Here is a 20,504-nt window from a genome sequence, read left to right as displayed (position 1 = left end):
TTCTGTCCCTCTTGCATATATGTGAATGCGTGTTGTATTAGATTCAGGGGACCAGGGGATGAAAGAATAATTGAACTAACAAAAACAATTTACTGTGGAGTAAAAACAAAATAACAATCAAAATAAATGCAAGCAGTCCATATACAAACTGCTAGTACTCACTGTCCAATGGACACAATAATTCAGCAAACATTTCATCTTCATCTGATGAACTGATGTCTAGGAGATAAGTGGATGACTTATGTTCTCTCCCCTCATTTCTCCAGAATGATGTTTCATATGCTCTCAGCACCTGATGGTGTATGCTGCAGCTGTAGAGGTCATTTAGGTGGCATAGTTTTTGGCACACCACCTTCTCAGCAGTCACTTTGTTATGTATGATGAATACCACATCCTTTTCCTTAACCATACTGAGTTGCGTTCCCAGGTCTTGTTGAGAATGTAACCAGTGTTGCAGTTTATTGGTTGGTGTTTGTTTCATATTTGATTTGGGTGACTTCTTTTATGACAAGTTCCAATATTTGTATTTTGTGTCAAATTTGTGCTACAGTCATATTCCATACTGTGTAATTCAGAAAAAATATTCTCTGCAGTAATTGACTTGCTTGGCTGTAGTGAACAAGTATGCCACCCATGCTCGTCACAGTGATCTTTGACTGTGTAAAACTTATGATCTACATGCTTCTTTCTTCATTGGCAGGGAATCTGGGATACATCAGGAGGTGGTGGGGGAGGCAGACAAAGATAGATAGATGGATAGATAGACAGACAGATAGATAGATAGATAGAGAGAGAGAGAGAGAGAGAGAGAGAGAGAGAGAGAGAGAGAGAGAGAGATTGGGGTTTAATGTCTCAACAGCATTTATGTCATTAGAGTTGGCCCAGCTTTTCATGAACCATGTATGGAATGCTGCCTCAGAGATTTTGGGTGTGGGGATGTAAGTTACCTGCGTGTCCCAAAGAAGTTAGTTCATCAGTTCACCTGTTGATGGCAACAGGATTGCTCATTGAAATACTGTGCTCATTAGGCATTGAGTACTGGCAGTACACTCATGGACTGTTCTCTCAGAAAATACGCTGAGAAATTATAACAAATCACAAAATAAAAGCTGTTTGTTTGGAAGTACACATTTTTCCACATCAGTGAAATCAAACTCTATTTTGCTCATCCCTATGCATGGATTCTTCTTTGGATGCTGTCAACAAGGTATTTGAGATTTTGCCACTGAAGTCTGTCCCTTCCTTTCACAACACCTCTGCTGAGGTTGTCCAGTGTACGGCAAGGGTTACTGCAATGTTTACAGCTGGTCCTGAAGCATGCTTAATTTGTTTCACATAAGCAGATACCACATACCATTTCATTTTGTTCATTCCTGTTTGCTGGTGAAAGGTATTCATAAGTTTCAAATGGTTTACTTGTGCATTAATCTCTTGAGAGACTAATTATTTACTAAAAGATTGCTAGATTTGGACAGTAGGTTAGAGATCCTGTTCCCTTAGCACACAGCACCCAAAGTACCCTTGATAGCGATGAGAGGTATCCAACATCTATACATGATATCAACCCAAAACAAGACTGACCACCCCCTTGTTGAACATGTGGTACAGCATCCCAAAGACATACATCTCCTTCTACGACAGTCATCAAGTAACAAACAAATCCTGCATTCAACTGTGAAAATATGCTCACACCACCAGTCCAGATTCCATTCAAAGTGTTTCTTTGCCCTCCTTCTTTGTGCATCATGGTGCTGACAGGCTTGTACTGGATGTTTAGATGCCACATTGATCATATGGGGATGGGTCCATACTCTTTGAACTGACACAGCCCTCCCAGTTGTCTCAAAAAAAGTCAGTGCACAATTCTATCACATTCTCATTATAGTACTTAGAAGTTTGTATTATTCCATCCCAGTCAGTATGCAGTGAAGTTAAACATCAGAAAAAGTAAGAGCATTTTAGGACTAAATGTTTACCTTTTTTGCACTACTTAATTATCATTGGGTGGAAATAATTACAAACAAAATAGATTTTGCTTATCTTTCCCTCTTGTTTCTTGCTCATTGTCTGAGGACAGGTTTGTTATGTGATGACTGAAACACATTTATATGCCTTTTTCATCATTTATTAACAACAGGTGAACTGTTCATGAGACTTTGTACAGACAAGTGATGAAAATGACAGACATCTTCAGATGCATGGCATAGTATCTTTTAAGTAATAAGTTAGTCAAAGACTAACTGGATAGTATCGTTACATGTCAAAATCTGAACATAAACTTGTAGAATACGTGCATAGCACCTACATTTATAATCTCACTTTTCCTGTCTTTTTTTCTAAACTGAAACATTTTAATTTCAATAATTTAATAATCAGCACATTAATTTTGACAAAATTATACCTTTTTAGAAACCTGGAAATTAGAGTATTAAGGTTAGAAGACTGTAGTAATGATTACTGAAACCTTTTTCAATTTCACAAAAGAATATCATAGAGTGCAAAAGTTAAATCATCAATGAATTTTTAAGCAAACTAATCATATTTCTTTAAATAAATTTTTTTAACAAAGCAAACTACTTTATTACAATAACAACTAAAAACTGAATAATAAAGTTTAAACTGAAACATCTTTACTAAAATTTTGACAATTTCTGGAACATTTTGTGTAAAGGACTCACAGTGAAACAGCATTGATTCTCACTGCAGGATAATGGCAAAGTTTTGTATACTAAACTGGTACAGAAATGTGATACATAATGCACACAGACGCACACACAAATAACATGAAAAAGATGGTGTTTTTGCCAGTAAATTCACTGCTTAAGTTTCAGATGGTAGTACATTACAAGAAACTGAAAGTCACCAAATACAAATGTGAAAGTATAACACTGTTTATAAATATCAGAGAAACAAATAAAAACTTTTTAATTGATTATTACAACATTACCTCTTCAATTAATAAATGTTTAACACTTTCACAATCTTTTATCTCCAAGATATTCATTCTTGACAACAGAAAGTAGCTGTCTTATCAAAGTTGCTTCTAGTGAGTGGCTTGGTGGGAATGTTTGCTAGCTGATCTACAGAGCAGACATATCCCAAGTTAAAGATTCCCATTTCTATGAAGGCTTTAAAGTAACATATAAGACTGCTGATGATGAGCATGTACTCAAGACCAGTCTACCAAATTAAAAAATACTAAGAAATAAGGAGCCTTCTCATTGTACATACAAATAAAAGAGCTCACAGATATGGCAGCTTCACCTAGTTTAACACCAAAACCTGTGGCTGATTTATGAGTAAGAGCACCTCCTGCAAAAGGATATTCCCACTCCTGGGATAATATAAGTTGTAAGAGCTCTTTAGGTACCATAAGATTGTCTCCACAGCATTACAGTGTATATCTTCTAGTTTTTCAAGGTGCTGACTAGCATTGTGCACTACAAAAGTGATGTCAAATCTAGTTGCCCCAGATAGACAGTGTGAGCTTTCAAGAGCTTGGAGCACTAATAATTTTTTGACCGAGTCCCAGCACAGAATACAAATGACCACAGTCATCCAGTATTGCCACAGCATTACCATTCTCCATGTTCCAGCAATGAGTTGAGATCTCACATACTTCAGAAGGATTTATAGTCAAACACCTGTCAGATCCAAAATATATTAATATAGGTGTCCCACAGGGGAGTGTATTAGGCCCAATCCTTTTTCTTAATTAGATAAATGATTTCCCATAATATTGGATGTGGAGAAAAATATAGTGTTTGCTGATGACAGCAACACAGTGATCACAGATAAAACTCTAACACAATTGAAAGAAAAGGCTAATGCAGCCCTCAGAGGTGTCCACAACTGATCACTGAAAAATAAAGTAACTCTAAACATGAATAAAACTAATTGTATGTACTTCCAGCTGATGCTAGACTAAAAATTAATGATGCTCTATTAGAACATTTAATGGACACCAAATTCTTGGGGTTGAAGGTAAATTGTCAGTTGAAATGGAATGAACATGTAAAAGCTTTGGGTTGAAGGTAAATTGTCAGTTGAAATGGACTGAACATGTAAAAGCTTTGGCAAGGAGACAGTATGTTATGCTTTGTGAATAATTGCACTAGTTTTCAATATTTCAGATTCAGAGCTCTTGTAAAGATAAGTGTTTAACTGAGTAATAACAATTAATTAAGGCAATATTACATCACAAATAAGTAAATTAATAAATGCAAGGCTTCCCAGATACCTGTGGAAGCTCACAAGAGCTACACAAAATGGCTACTATTGACTTAGAGCTAGTCAGACTCAATATTGCTATAACAGCACTGCAGGAAACCAGACTACCAGAAGAAAGCTCAATATGGGAAGAAAACTAGAGTTTTTTCTGGAAGAGTAAAGACGTTGCTAGCCCCAGACAGTACGGAATCGGTTTTGCTGTCCTCAACGACTTGTTGTGTTGTACTGAAAACCCGATTGGGACCTCAGAAGGCATTATGACTCTGCATTTCACAACAAATAGTGGGCACTGACGCTCACATCTGTATATGCACCAACACTTACCTCAACTGCAGATGCCAATGATCAGTTTTATCAACAACTCAGTGATGTGGTACAAGGAGTGCACTCTGGGGTCCATCTATGCATCCTTAGAGATTTCAATGCTCACATTGGTAGTGATTTTGCCACTTGGCCTGACTGCCTAGGCAAACATAGAGTGGGCAATATGAATGAAAATGGCCTATGGTTGCTTGAGTTCTGTACAAAGTATCAGCTGTGTGTCACCAATACATATTTTAAAGGCAAACTGAACCACATGGTTTCCTGGATGCACCCCCGCTCAAAACGCTGGCATCAGTTAGATCTTATTCTAACTAAAAGGAAAGATCTGCCTTACTGTCTACATAAATGTTCTTTCCTTAGTCAGACCATGACATGGCTCATGCACTAGTAGTGACAAAAGTGCACTTTGTGACTAAAAAGTTTCACTCTGCCAGAACATCTTGCAAAAGAAAAATTAATCTTTGCCAAGCAAGAAACACTGCTGCAGTAGAAGTATTTAGTGATGAGATAGGAAAAGAGGTGGATCCCTGGAACCCAGCTGCTCCTATTTCTGAAGACTGGAAGATAAAATTGCTTCTTACCATTATGGCTGGAAATGTATTCGGTAATCTGGAAGCAAAATCCCAGGATTGGTTCATCGAGAATGTAGATGTCTTGAAACCTCTCCTTGAGGCTAAGCGACAGGCCACTGTCATCTGGTATAAAAACCCACGGAATTCTACACACAGGGAGCTAAGCAAAGCAAAGGCAGCTGTTCAGTGCACTGTCTGCAACTGCATCAATTCCTATTGGGAGCAGCTTTGCACTGACATGCAGGAGTGTTTCAATGCTGGCGACATTGGTGGTGTGTATTCAGGCATCAAACTGGCCATTGGACCTATTCCAAAGAAGAGCGTACCACTCAAGGAAATAGAAAAGTCACTACAGATTGAAATCGTCAATTGCACCATTGGGTAGAAAATTACTCCAGCCTCTACTCACATTCCATCAACATTAGTCCAAACACAATGGGTGAAATTTCTCAGATGACACCTTACGATGACTTAGATTTCATGCCTACTATGGAGGAGCTTCAAAGAGCAATTGCACAGTTTAAATGTGGGAATTGCTCTGGCAAAGACAACATTTCCACAGAAATTGTAAAACTTAGGCCAGTTTTTCCACTGCTTTTCAACCTCTTACTGAAATGTTGGGCTGAGGGTACTGTGCCGCAAGACATGCATGATGCCAATATTGTTAATATATACAAAGGCAAAGGTGATTACGGCTATTGTAACTGTCACTGTGGAATCTCACTTCTGAGTATACCTAGAAAAATATTTGCCTATTTGGCACTGGGCATATTTCAGAAGCTTGCTGAGTGCATATACCCTGAGGAACAATTTGGATTTGTCCCTAACAATCTATAGTTGATACGATCTTCACACTCTGGAAAATTCGGGAAAAGTGCCGCCAGCAGAAAACCCCTCTGTTCATTGCCTTTATCAACCTAAACGATTCTATTGACACAGTCAGCAGAGAAGGACTGTATGCAGTACTTTTGAAGATAGGGTGCCCTCCAAAGCTCTTAAAGATGATCATGGCTTTTCACGAAGATATGGAAGGTGCTATGGTCTTCAACGGAATCACATCTGACCTGTTTGCTGTGAAAAGAGGGGTTCACAAGGCTGCGTATTGGCTCCCACTCTGTTGAATATTTTTTTCTCGGCACTCCTCAAAGTTGCATTTGGTGAAACTAACCTCTATACCAGAGCTGATGGGAAGCTCTACAACATTTCTCTACCCAGATCCAAGTGCTTCCGAGAGGACTTGCTTGTAAATAGCCTTTTATTTGCTGATGATGCTGCATTTGTTGCGCATACTCAAGATGATCTGCAAGAGCTTGTGGGTAAATTCTCTACTGCATGCAAGCTCTTCTCCATGCCTATAAACGTAAAGAAGACAGTTGTCTTGGCACAAGGATACATAGATTCACCTGTCATCAAACTGGACGGTTCCTTGTTGAAGGTAGTCAATAGATTCTGCTATCTTCGTTCAATTACATCAGAAGATCTCTCCCTCAATGACAAGATAAATGCACGAATAGCAAAGGCTGCCAGCACTTGCAGAAAGTTCTGCACACAAGAATCAGATATCAAATATCTTACATTGTCGACAAAAATACTTGTGTATCAATCATGTGTGCTGAGTACTCTCCTGTATGGAGCTGAGACTTGGATATCATATGCCAAGCAGGAACGAAAGCTCAACGCCTTTCACCTGCGGTGCTTACGGAGCATCTTGGGAACATCATGGAAGGATCATGTGACAAATGATATGGTTCTGAAAACTGCAAAACAACAAAGTATCACTGCCATGCTCGAGCAACATCGCCTGTAGTGGTTAGGACATCTGCTTCATATGGACCACTCCCATCTGCCCAGGTGCACATTACTTAATGAAATATCAGCAGCAAAGAGACCTCATGGAAGACCTTCACTATGTTTTAGGGATTGCATCAATCATCATATGTGCACATTCAATATTGACAGTTACAAGTGGGAGCAACTCGCTGACAGTCACAGCAAATGCAGGAAACTGACTGCAGATGAAACAAAATGCACGACCAAGTATGGCTTAACAACTTAGCTGCAAAATGATCATGCAGACATGAGCTTATGACTAACCCTCCTGCTGGAGTGACTAATATTTGCCTCACGTGTGGGTGCCAAGTCAGCTCTCACCTCAGACTTCTGAACCACTAGTGAAAATGTCTCCAGGATGCCACTTGAATCTTCTGACAGGAAACACCAGGCCATTATATATAATACTTATTGTAAGCCATCAATTAAAGATTTCACATTCCATGTGTATTTTCTGGAAAATGAGAACATTTCATAGGCATGAATTTTGGACTAGGATTTGTTTATGTTATCATATACTGTAAGTTATGTGATTATTTCAATAAAGTAAAATTTGTGTTGTTTGTGTATTCTTACACACTATCCATTTTATTCTCTAGTAAGTAGCCGGAGCGAAAAGTTCTGAAATAAGTGAAAAGTTTATATAGTCTAGGCTCAGTTCTTTGTTTACTTTTTATTTCACCACATAAACAGTACAGGTTAAATCTTTTGTGTTTCTCTGGAAGTTTTGAATTAGTATCCAAACTTTAGGCCTAAACTTTCTAATAAATTTAATATATTAATTGAGTAGTCTAGGAAGTTATTCTTGTTTAACTTCGACTAAAACTCAAATTTGTTTGCTGTGAGTGAGAAGTGTATGACTTGCTGTTGGATTGTTAGTTCTGGGGTGTGGTGTGAGGGTTGTTGCAGTTTCTTTCATGTGGGTGACTGTAGCAGCGTGGAACTTGGGGATACAAACAAGGCTCATTAGTTGCATAGGATTTGTTGTAGAGATAGGAAGATAGTGGAACAAGAGGAGAATATTTCTGCCCTTCAGGTGGAACTAGATAAAGTGAAACAAGATCTGGAAAGGTTAAGGGAGGAGAAGGGAAAAGAGAGGTGGGAAGTGATAACACTTTATAGAAGAAATAAGAATAGGAATTTCTCAGACAGTGTTGTTGTGAATGTGGAAAATAGGTTTCATCTGTTATCACAGTTGGAAACTGATGAGCTACAAGTAGCTGTAGGAGTAAACAAGACTCAACAAACTTTCAAAAAGTGTTTGAAAAGTAAGAATTCAGAAAAAGTTGTGAAGAAGAAGAAAGTTTTGTTATTAGGTAGTTCACATGGTCACGAGTTTTTTTAAACATAGTGCAAATCTGGGTCAGGTGATAGAGGATGTAGGTTCACTTCACAAAGACTTCACAAAACAAGACACCGTGGTAATAGTGGGTGGGTCAGGCAACAGCATAGACAGGAACCCTAATTATTGAATTGAGAGTGACCTGGGGGGTAAAGGTAGCTTCAGCAATGAAACATACTGATGTTAGTCTTGTGTCTGTTCTGTGGTGCCATGACCAGCCTCATTTAAACTCTTCTGTTAGCAGAGTTAATTTAGAGGTGGAGCAGCTGCTTGGATCAGGTGTGCGGTCTCTAACTGGTGTTGTTCCTGTTGACTCTGTCAGCAGGTGGGACTATACTAGACATGGCCTTCACCTCAACATGAAAGGAAAAGGAAAGCTGTCTGGGTACCAGTGGTTAACAGTGACAGAACAGCTGTTTTTTAAGGATAGGGAGATCATAAACAAAAGATTTTTAGAGACAGGTTGAAAATGACATTCACATTGGTAAAACAAGCAGGCAGAGAGCAAAATTTAATGTACACAATTCATGCATACAGCCTGTGATTGAAACTAGAGATACTCAAAAATTGACAGGAAAATTAGGTTCATTCAGCTGTAATTCAGCCAGTGCAAAAGCTCAGTTACCCTTATTGCATCAGAATATCTGAGGACTAATGGGCAAGCTTAATGAGTTGCTTATTTTTGTTGAAGAATTAGAGCTTAGCAAAGCAGTTGATATAATTTGCCTATCTGAACATCATATAACCACTGGTATAGATGTGTTAAATGTTACAGGTTTCAAGTTAGCTTCCTACTTCTGTAGAGAAAATATGGAGGAAGGATTGTTTTGATTTTAAGAATATTGATATTAATGAATTTTGCTCAGAGCAGCAAATAGAACCTTGTGCAATAGAAATAGTATTTCATAATAAGTCATTTATAATAGTAAGTATATACAAATCACATTCAGGAAATTTTAACTTCTTCATAAAAAATCTCGAATCTCTGGTGTCCCATCTCACAGAAAAAAATTGAGGAAATAGTGATTGCTGGTGATTTTAATGTGGATTCATTTAAAAGCTCTCCAGCGAACAATTATTGCCATCAGTAACACTATCAATCAATTTAGTTGCTACTGTAGTTTGCAACTGGCATATGTAAATATTCTGAGACTGCTAAAGATAACATCTTTATAGACAAATCTAGGGAAAAAAGTCATATCACAAAACCAATAGTAAATGGGCTATCTGATCATGACAAGTAGCATATTGAAACTTGCCAGGATAAAAAATCTATTAAATTTGACTACAGGAGCATAATAAATCAGTCAAAAATTGAGAAATTCAGGAAATTGCTCAAAGACATAAACTGGATAGATGTTTATGATACATCTGACTCAAGAGGAAAATAAAAAGAATTCATTAATAAAGTTATTTCTACTTTTGAAAATTGTTTTCACTGAAAGGTAACTCAAATCACACAGAAGTCAAAATGTAAACCGTGGATTACACAAGGAATAAAGATATCGTGTGGGACAAAAAGGAGACTGTATCTACCATCTAGGAACAGCTCTGATGTTAGCATTGTAATGCATTACAAAGAATACTGCAAAACACTGAAGCAAGTAATTGAGAAATTGAAGCTACTTTATTATGAGAAAAAGATAATTACATTACACCATGCACAAAATAAAAGCTGTATGGGATATAATGAAGATAGAGACAGGTGAGTCCAAAAAGGAAGAGAAACAGATAGCTCTAAAATTAAATGAGACTTTGGTAACAAGGCATGTAGTGTTGCAAACCACTTAAACAAGTACTTTATTTCTGTTACTGACAGTTTGGGGTTATCAGGTTTGGTGAACAGTGCAACGGAGTATCTGAAACCAGTCTTTCAAAATAAATTCAGTAAAATGGATATGACACTCACGTCTCCCAAAGAAGTGGCATCCATCATAAAATTCTTAAAATCTAAGTATTCTAATGGGTATGATAACACATCAATGAAGTTAATCAAAGAATGTTCATGCAAGTTGCATTCTATCTTCAGTTATTTGCATAATAAATTTATTATCAGTGTAATAGTTCCAGAATGGCTGACACATGCTGAAGTTAAGCCTCTTTACAACAAGGGGAAGAAAGAGATGCCATCAAATTATTGATCAATTTCACATTTGCTGTCTTCCTCAAAAATATTTGAAAAGGTTGTATGCAAGCATGTCTTTAAGCATCTCACTGCAAATAATATATTGTCCAAGTCACAGTTTGGGTTTCTTAAGGGTTCTGATATAGAGAAAGCTATTTACACTTATAGGGGGTCTGTATTTAATTCATTTGATAATAAATTAGAGGCTGCTGGCCTTTTCTGTGACCTGTCAAAAGCCTTTGACTGTGTGAACCACAGCATTCTCCTAAGTAAATTAGGGTATTATGGTGTCACTGGCAACAATGCAAAATTGTTTGAGTATCTTTCAACTAACAAGAAACAAAAGGTGTCATTGCAAAATACCAGTGCAATAAGCAGTCAATCTCCATCTGATTGGGAATTAATGACATGTGGTGTTCCTCAAGGATCCATCTTGGGTCTCTGCTATCTCTTGTGTTCATTAATGACTTCTCATGTGTTGCATTGTCAGATACTAAGTTTGTTTTGTTTGCAGATGATACAGACATTCCAGCAAATCAAGTACAGATTTAGAAATAGCTGCTAATCAAATTTTCACTAACATTAATCAATCATTTAAAGCTAATCCACTGTCATTAAACTTTGAAAAGACCCACTATATGCAATTCAGAACCTGTAAGAGATTTCCTTCCAGCATATATATAACATATGAAGGCAGGCAAATTGAAGAGGTTGACAGTGTTAAACTTCTGGGATTACAAAATGTGTGTGAAATCTTATGGGACTTAACTGCTAAGGTCATCAGTACCGAAGCTTGCACACTACTTAACCTAAATTATCCTAAGGACAAACACACACACCCATGCCCCAGGGAGGACTCAAACCTCCGCTGGGACCAGCTGCGCAGTCCATGACTGCAGCGCCTTAGACCACTCGGCTAATCTCGCGTGGCTCTGGGATTACAACTCAATAATAAATTCCGTTGGGAAGGGCATACCACAGAATTGCTTAAGTGTCTAAACAAGTCTGTATTTGCCGTGAGAATGATGTCAGATGTAGGAGATATAAATTTAAAAAAAACTTGCATACTTTGCTTACTTTCATTCTATTATGTCATACAGGAGCATATTCTGGGGTAACTCATCAAACTGAGCAAAATGTTTTAGCTTGCAAAAACATGCAATAAGAATAATTTGTTATGTAAATTGAAGAACATCAGGTAGAATCCTGTTCAAGGAACTTTGTTTTCTAACCACTGTTTCTCAGTATATTTATTCCTTAATGAAATTTGTTACAAGTAATATATCTCTATTTCCAACCATTAGCTCAATGCATAGTATTTATACTACGAATAAGAACAATTTACATAAGGACCAAAAATCACTTACCTTGGTCCAAAAAGGGGTCCAATATTCAGGAACAAACATTTTCAATAAATTTCCAGCAACCATTAAAAACTTGGTTTCAGATAATGCACAGTTTTAACAGAATTTAAAGAATTTTTGATAGGCAACTCCTTCTACTCTATAGATGACTATCTTAACAGGGACTGTTAGACCAGCATTTGTAAAAAGTCTGTTAGATTTCAGTTTTGACAGCACTTGGTCACAACAGTCAAGATTAGGTAATTGTGTATGCTAAATTTATTAAAAGTACCTAACAATGTTTCATTCTGACACCATATTAATTCTGTAAATATTAGCAGTTCCAGTTACTGTAATGTATTCACATATTTTGACAATCTCCTGACAAATGAACAGGGTAGTAAGTATTATACTCACATGTTTTATGTTATACTTTCTGACATGTGCCATACCCATGAGAATCATCTCATTTGTTTGGTCTGTGGAACAAAAACTAAATATAATCTGATCTATTCCTGAATACCCCACACATTAAGCAACACTATGTGGCACAACTATAAATAATGTACTGTAAGACTAATTATAAGAACAATAAATCTGTAAGAAACCATGTATAATTATTTAATAAGAAGCATTAACCAACAATTGATGACGTCTATACATTTCATATTTTACTATGGATGAATAAATATATAAATCAGTTAATCACTCAGTCAATCAATCAGCACAGCCTCTTGATTTAAGATGATGGAGCCATCTTGAAATTTGCATTTGCAAATTGACATGATGACTAGCAGTGCTTGTAGTTACACCAAATTCCTGCTCCAAATCATACAACAGATTGATGACTTCTCTAGACTCTGATACAACCAGACCATCATTGATATGAGTAGCTATAGCTGTCAAGAGTTTACAAAAACACAGGGATATATATATATCATCAAAACATAATTTCAGTATCAAACTGCCTCATATCCATGGCTTTGGATGCTGTGATAGGTACCATTATTCTTGTGGAGACAAATCTTAATACTGGACTGAAAGTTTCAACATAGTCCATGCCATTCCTGTATTGAAATCCTCTAATAACAAGTTGAACAATAAATCTATATAAAGTTCCATTCATTTCCCTCTTCTCTTTGAATACCCACTAATTGTCTTGCATTTCTTGGTTTTCTGAAGAATCAATCATAATAAAAGTTTCATTAAGATTAAGTGCATTCATTTCTTCTTGCATGGCCTCTTTCCAGTTTTCTGAGTAGTCACAGTCCATTGCATCTTGGTATGAGGTGAGTTCATAAAAATGTGTCACATATTCCAAATTTACATTAAGGTTGGCATATCTAATAGGCTTTGTGACTGTTGCCCTGCCACATAGGCTTCTTCCTGTTTGATTAATGGATTCTGTACCATATTTATTGACATTCTGTTTAGTACTGTTGATTTCAGTAGTCAGGTCTTCTTCAAGTGATTTAATTACCTCCTCTTCTGCAGGAATCATGCTTTCTTCTTAAGTAGGCTGTTCATGCTATTGGTCTCAAATATTAGGAATGGTTCATCTTCTTTCTGGGCAATTTTCTTAGACTGAAAATCCTTGTATAATTTGCCCATGAAAACATCATCACAATGTAGTTTAGCTTGACCACTATGAGGGAACCAAACATGATATCCTTGTACCTATGTATCATATCCAGCTAAAAAATCTTTTTCAGCTTTGGAATCCCATTTCAGCCATCTCTCCTAAGGGATGTGTGTGTAAACCATCTCTCCAAAAATCCTGGCCACATCACAGTCCACAATTTGTTATGTGATTTTCCATCAACATTGCTTTATTCATTTATTTATTTATTTACGTCCTGAATCTTTGTGGTACATATACCATACCTTAGATGTTGGACAAAATATTACATTAATATACTGTTACATTGGTGTATACATTACATTTATAAATTGTTACATTTTTATATTGCTATATTGTTACATTACATTTTTATATTGTTACAACCAACTTATTTTTCAAGATACTGTGTAACTGAGTAAAAACAGTTTTCCAAGAGATATGATGTTACAGATTTTTTAAAGCTATGGATTTTGTTTATGGCCTTTAGGTTACTTGGCAGATTATTAAACAAATGTGAACCTGAGTGATATACACCTTTCTTGCACAGTGTGGTATAACAATGATGTCTGTGTATGTCACTGTTTGCCCTTGTATGGTGTTCGTGTACAGATTTATTTTGAATAAATACATTTCCATTTTTTAGCATGCTCTTTTTTAGGAACATTACAACTTCTAGTATATAGATACATGGTAGGGGTAGAATCCCCAGTTCTTTAAAGAATGGTTTGCATGATTTTCAGCTGTTGGCATTTTTCATTACCCTCACAATCTTTTTTTGTTTCCGGAATGTGGTTATGCAATGAGGAGAATTTCCCCAGAATATGATGCCATATCTTAATAGGGAGTGTATGCAAGCGTAATACACTGCTCTAACTGTTTCAGGACTTGTGTTGTTCCATATAATCCTCATCGCATAAGTCATTTTGGATAGTTTAGAATTTAATGAAGTGATGTGGGAATTCCATTTAAGATTGTCTTGTAAGTAGATGCCAAGAAATTTTGCTTCAGTGACACTGTTAATTCTTTGGTTTTCTATTGACATGTTTGGTTTTAAAGGGTTTTTATTTTGTTGTGTATGGAAGTGTAAGACGACTGTTTTTTGAGGGTTTATCAGTAATTTATTCCTCATAAACCACTCTGAGACACTACCACTTGTGACTTTAGCATTTAAACTTAGAGCCATTTCATTTTCACCTTCAATTAATATGCTTGTGTCATCTGCAAATAGCACTGGTTCGGAGTGTTGAACGTGTAGGGGGAAGTCGTTTATGAAAATTAGAAAGAGAAAGGGACCTAAAATTGAGCCTTGTGGTACACCGTGGGTTAATGTGGAAGGTTTCGATTGATAAGCTTGGAGTTCGTTTTTTCCCATGTGTTTTACCTCTGTTATCTGAGAGCGATTTTCTAGGTAGGATTTCAGCCACTCGTGTGGCAGGCCTCTTACACCATACCACTCTAACTTTCTTAGGAGAATTTCATGGTCTATTAGATCAAATGCTTTTGTTAAATCCAGGAAAATCCCTGAAACATTTTTGTGATTATCCACCGAATTTAAAATACGATTTATGAGGCTGTTTCAGTACTGCACTGAGGCCTGAAGCCATGCTGACATCCTGAAATCATATTTTTTTTGTTAAAGAAATCAGTTAGTTGTAGCAGAACTAGTTTTTCAATGATTTTTGAAAAACCTGAAAGGAGTGACACAGGTCTATAGTTGACCATCTGCTGCCGATCGCCCTTTTTGTAAAGGGGTACAACTTTTGCAGTTTTTAACTGTTGTGGGAAAATACCACTTAATAGTGAAGAATTGCATATATTTAGCAGTGGTGCGAGTATCTGTTCAGCTGATACTTTTATAATATAGTCTGGCACATCGTCGACTCCGGCTGAATATTTATTTTTTAATGACTTTATACTGTTTAACAGTTCTTCCCTACTTATTGTACGGTCGCAGGTTCGAATCCTGCCTCGGGCATGGATGTTTGTGATGTCCTTAGGTTAGTTAGGTTTAACTAGTTCTAAGTTCTAGGGGACTAATGACCTCAGCAGTTGAGTCCCATAGTGCTCAGAGCCATTCCCTACTTATTGGACGGAGGAACATGGATGTATTTGTTACACTATTTCCAGAAATTTCCTGTAATATTTTGTTTGATGTTTTTCCCATTTGTTCCTTCGCTAACTCACGAGCAATATTGGTGTAGTAAGAATTGAAGTGGTTAGCAATTAATTTTGGATCAGTGATCTTGCTGCCCGCCTGTGACAATACAATATTTTTGTGTGTTTCCACCTTTCCAGTAAGTCTCTGTACCGTATTCCACATTGTCTTAGCTTTGTTTGATGATTCCATAATAAGTTTGTCATTATCCCTTAATTTTGCTTCCCTTATTACACGACTCAGAGTTAACTTGTATTTTTTGAAGTGGTGAGCAAATTCAGGGCTGCTATCTGTTTTTGATAGTGCAAAAAGTTCCCTTTTTCTTCTACATGATACTTTGATCCCTGATGTAGTCCAAGTTTTGGGTTTGCTGGGGCCTTTACAAATTATTTTCTTTTTTGGAAATGCAATTTTGAAACAATGTCTGTAAATTTCCATGAAATTATCCAGCTTTTCATCTGTGTTGTAACTGTTGTAGATTTTATTCCACGAGTGGGTACTTAGCATATGTTTGAAGTGCTCAATATTTTGCATGCTGAATTTTCTCTTGTAGATAACACTTCCATTCCTAGACAAATCAACACTTCCGCATACGGCAAGTAGCTGTGCATTGTGGTCACTGTAGCCGGTATTAAAGTTTTCTGAGGTGTGCATGTCAGTGTTTACAAAGATTGGATCAATAAGTGTAGCACTAGTTTTTGTTACATGTGTAGGGGAGTTTATTTTAGTGCACAGGTTATATTCTTGAATAATATTAAGGAATTTTTCTCTTTGGTGGCTGTGTGTTAAGAGGTCAATATTAAAATCGCCACACAGAACTATAGTTTTGCAAGTATTTTTAAGTTTCCCTAGTGCAAGGTCAAGTTTTTTAAAGAAAATGTTTACATTGCTGTTGGGTGATCTGTAAACACACATTATTAAAGTTTTTCCTGATGTTATTTCAATAGCTGAGGCTTCAAAGTGTTTTTTGCTTCCTAAGTGATGTACACAGTCTATTATCTTATAGTCTATGTTTTCTTTTACATAAATGCAGCTTCCTCCAAGCTTTGATATTGATCTGCAAAAGTGGTTTGCCAGAGTGAAACCGGTTATGTTTGAATACTGTAAATGGTCCTTCTCTAGCCAGTGCTCACAAAAACATAAAACTGATACCTCCTTCCACTCATTCCTAAGAAGTACATTTATTTCATCAAGTTTGTTTGGTAGAGACTGTACATTTTGGTGAACGACTTTTAAAGTGTATGTATAAGTTTGTTCTGTAACACATTCCCCTGTGGCACCCTCAGCTACTCTAAAAAACCTCTACCTGTCCCTTGGAGTGTGTTTCTTCCCAACCATTTATCTAATGTGTTTTGGCCCATTTTCGTGCTATTTGTTCTTTCCTTGGGTTTCATACTTCCTTGTGAGTCAATTTGGACCCCTTTAGCATGTTCTGCTTTGTTTTTTGAGCTTTCATTGCCTGTTATGAGCCAATTATACAATGTACTGGTAAGTTTTCTAGTGTAATGCTTTACAAAATTATATATTTTCTCTGTTAGGTATTGTTTACCAGCATAATTTAGATGAAGTCCGTGTCTGGTGTGCTTGGATTTTTCAAGAGTGCTTACATCTATTACATTTGCATGCTCAAATTTTCCACAAACATCCTTTATGTCAGAGTTTATCTTAATCACTAATTGATTCACACATGACCAGGAAGGTAGGTCATGCCTCTGTGGTTCGTTAATAACTAACACATTCATGTGGATTGTCTGCTTCAGTACACATTTAAGAGCTATTTTTATTTCGTTGGCTTGATCCCTGGCAACATCGTTCGCACCTCCAAAAATTACCACGTAGTCTGATGGTCCAAAGTTTTTACAAGAGTTTTCAATTGGTTTTGTTACTTCCGAAAAACAAGCTCCTGGTTTCACAAAACCCATGACATTGTAGCTTGGTAAAAGGCTAGACACTCTTTCTGCAATTTGACGACCGTGACTGTCGGCGAGTATAAGGACCTGTCGATCTTTTTTGCAGTCTCAGCTGGTCGATATTGTTTTGTTTTGCGTTGTTTATCAGAGCGGTACCCGAAATGCATGTTTCTGTATATTTTTTATTGTTTGAAGCACATGGGCTTTTTTGGGTGATGCTATTTACTGGCATATCGCGATCTGGACAGTTTTCACTACACAACACTGACTGTTCTTTACTGCTTGAGCAAAGCGAACGTTTTTTAGTTATAATATTTGTGGTCTTAGCTTGGGAAATGTAGTTTTGTGCAAGACTTACGTGCAGGTTAGATTTTGAACTCGTTTTCCCTATGTGGACTCTGTTCTTCTGATCGTTGTTTACGTTGCAGTTGGCAGGTTGTTTGAGGTTATGGTCTTCACATGTACCATGGATGACTTCTTTCTCTCGCAGTTGACTTCTTAAGGCCTGCCCTGTTCAAAATATGTTTCCATGTCCACAACTTCATCCCATAATCATACTGGCAGCCCACCTGCATGAAGCATTGTCTTTGCATTCTCGACCAAAGTTCTGTTCTCATGTTCAGCTGCAACATTCTTTTAGGGACTGCAGGCTACCAAGGTCTGATGGATTATCCCATGATTCTGCATTATTTTATGTACCTCTTGATCAATGAATTGTAGTGATCACTTTAATACCATGTTCAATGTGCTTATCACTGGTTTTTACAAAATTTCCAAGTGTTTATTCACTTCAGACTTATGTTTTAAGAAATACATTATTGGTCAGTGGGAATAGTTATCCCTTAATAAAAGAAAGAACTGCAGATTGCTAACTGAATTAACTTGTATAGTGTCACACAAATCACTGTGCATCAGGGCACCTGTCTTTGTCGACTGTGCATCACTTCTATGGAAAGGCATCTTATGAATCTACATCCATATTCAACAAGCCGTCATATGGTGCATGGCAGAGGGTACCTTGTACCACTATTAGTCATTTAATTTTCTGTTTCACTCGCAAATAGAACAAGGGAAAAATGATTATCTTTTGTGTCTGCATAAACTCTAATGTTTCTTATTTTTGTGACCCTTATGTAAAATGTACGTTGATGGTCTTAGAATGCTAGTTCTCTAAATTTTCTCAGTAGTGTTTCACAAAAATCGTCATCTTCCCTCCAGAGAGTCCCATTTTTGGTTCATGAAGCATCACCAAAATACTTGCATGTCGATTGATCCTACTGGTAACAAATTTAGCAGCCCTCTTTGAACAGTTTTGATGTCTTCCTTTAATCCAACCTGGTGGAGATCCCACACACCTCACCGAAACTCAATAATTGATCACACAAGTGTTCTATATGTGGTCACCCTTACATATGAACCACAATTTCCTAAAATTACCCCAATAAATCAAATCCAACCATTCACCTTCCCTACTACTGTCCTTATGTACTAATTACATTTCATATCACTTTGCAGCAATACACCTAGATATTTAATCAATGTAAGTGTGTCAAACAGCACACTACTCGTGCAGTATTCCAACACCATGTGATTGTTTTTCCAACATATCTGTATTAACTCACATTTTTCTCTATTCAGAACAAGCTGCCATTCATCACACCAACTAAAAATTTTGTCTAAATCATCTTGTATCCACATACAGTCAGTAAACAAAGACACTTTTCCATACACCACACAGCGTCATCTGCAAATAGCTGTAGATTGCTGTTCACACCGTCTGTTAGATCATTTATGTATATAGAGAATAAGAATGATCCTATCACACTTCCTTGGAACACTCATGATGATACCCTTGTCTCTGATGAACATTCACCATCAAGGACAACAAACTGGTTTCTATTACCAGAGTTGTTCAATAAGTAATGCCCCACATTTTCTTTAAAAAGCCATTAATATACATAGACAAACATCATTGTTGGTGATTCACATTTGATGTTTGTTCTGTGTGCTGGTGAAGTTTCAAACCATTCTGGCAGATGGCAGAGCCATAGTACAGTGTCAAAATGGCATCTACATATGATTCATGTTACAAGCAGCATGCTGTTATTGAATTCTTGTGTGCAGAAAAAGAAACTGTGGTGAACATCCATAAACATTTGTGTGCAGTGTATGGTGATGCTGCAGTTGATTGGAGTACAGTTGGGTGATGGGGAAGGAAAGTTACAGCCTCAGGAAATACAGAAACAGATCTCCATGATCAGCCATGCTCGGGATGTCCTGTCAGCCACTGCATTTACCTGGTTTTCTTGAATTTTTATCTTCAAGTTGGGGGCTATTCTTAAAATGCTTGTTCCTCTGCTTTTTACCTGCTGTGTTCACTCTCATGCATTCAGGGAATGATTACTGTTCACTGGTAATGTCATTAACAGTTTTGTGATCACAACAGAGTTCAAAATATTTTCTCCTTGATTCCTCAAGTGATGAACAATGTCTTCTAACTGCAAAATATCTGTAGCCATGTCACTTGAAACATTCTTTTTTAAATTGTACAATTGCTGCGGGAATCATTGTATGCTTACATTATTTTCCTGTCCATAAACTGAAAGAAGTTTGTTCCACATGGCTGTATTCACAGTTAAAATGTGTAGGAGTGCCTTCTCCTCAATTGACATTCCAGTAATTTCCTGAGCTGGATTTTCCATCTTTTTCCATACTGTGAGATGCTTTTTGTATGCTTGTACTGCTGCAGTGTTCATGTCATGACGCATTGCTTTAATGACAATATACCAACCTCCCATGGAAGTTAAGGTAATATGCACTTGAAATTTCCAGGTTCCCTGGTTCTCAATGCCTTTGAGTTTTCTAACTCTTATAATGTCATTTTCCATCAGTTTAAGGTTATGTTTTTGTTTATACTTGGCTATTTGTCACATAAAACTTGTAACTTGGTAATAACTAGGCCCATCAGTTTATAAAGCAGTCACAGAGAAACACCACTGATCCCCATTTACTAAATGGGTACAAAACGTGATATATATGCACAGAGCCACAA

General features: G+C 36.9%; 1 protein-coding gene across 1 annotated transcript in view; it reads left to right on the top strand.

The window, feature by feature from the left end:
* The window catches only part of LOC126470041 (L-threonine ammonia-lyase), a 217,972-nt gene that overhangs the window by 178,236 nt on the left and 19,232 nt on the right, over positions 1-20,504 (top strand). The window lies entirely within an intron of this gene.

Source organism: Schistocerca serialis, chromosome 3, assembly GCF_023864345.2.
Source record: "Schistocerca serialis cubense isolate TAMUIC-IGC-003099 chromosome 3, iqSchSeri2.2, whole genome shotgun sequence".
Lineage (NCBI taxonomy): Eukaryota > Metazoa > Arthropoda > Insecta > Orthoptera > Acrididae > Schistocerca > Schistocerca serialis.
This window is presented reverse-complemented; position numbering and strand designations above follow the sequence as displayed.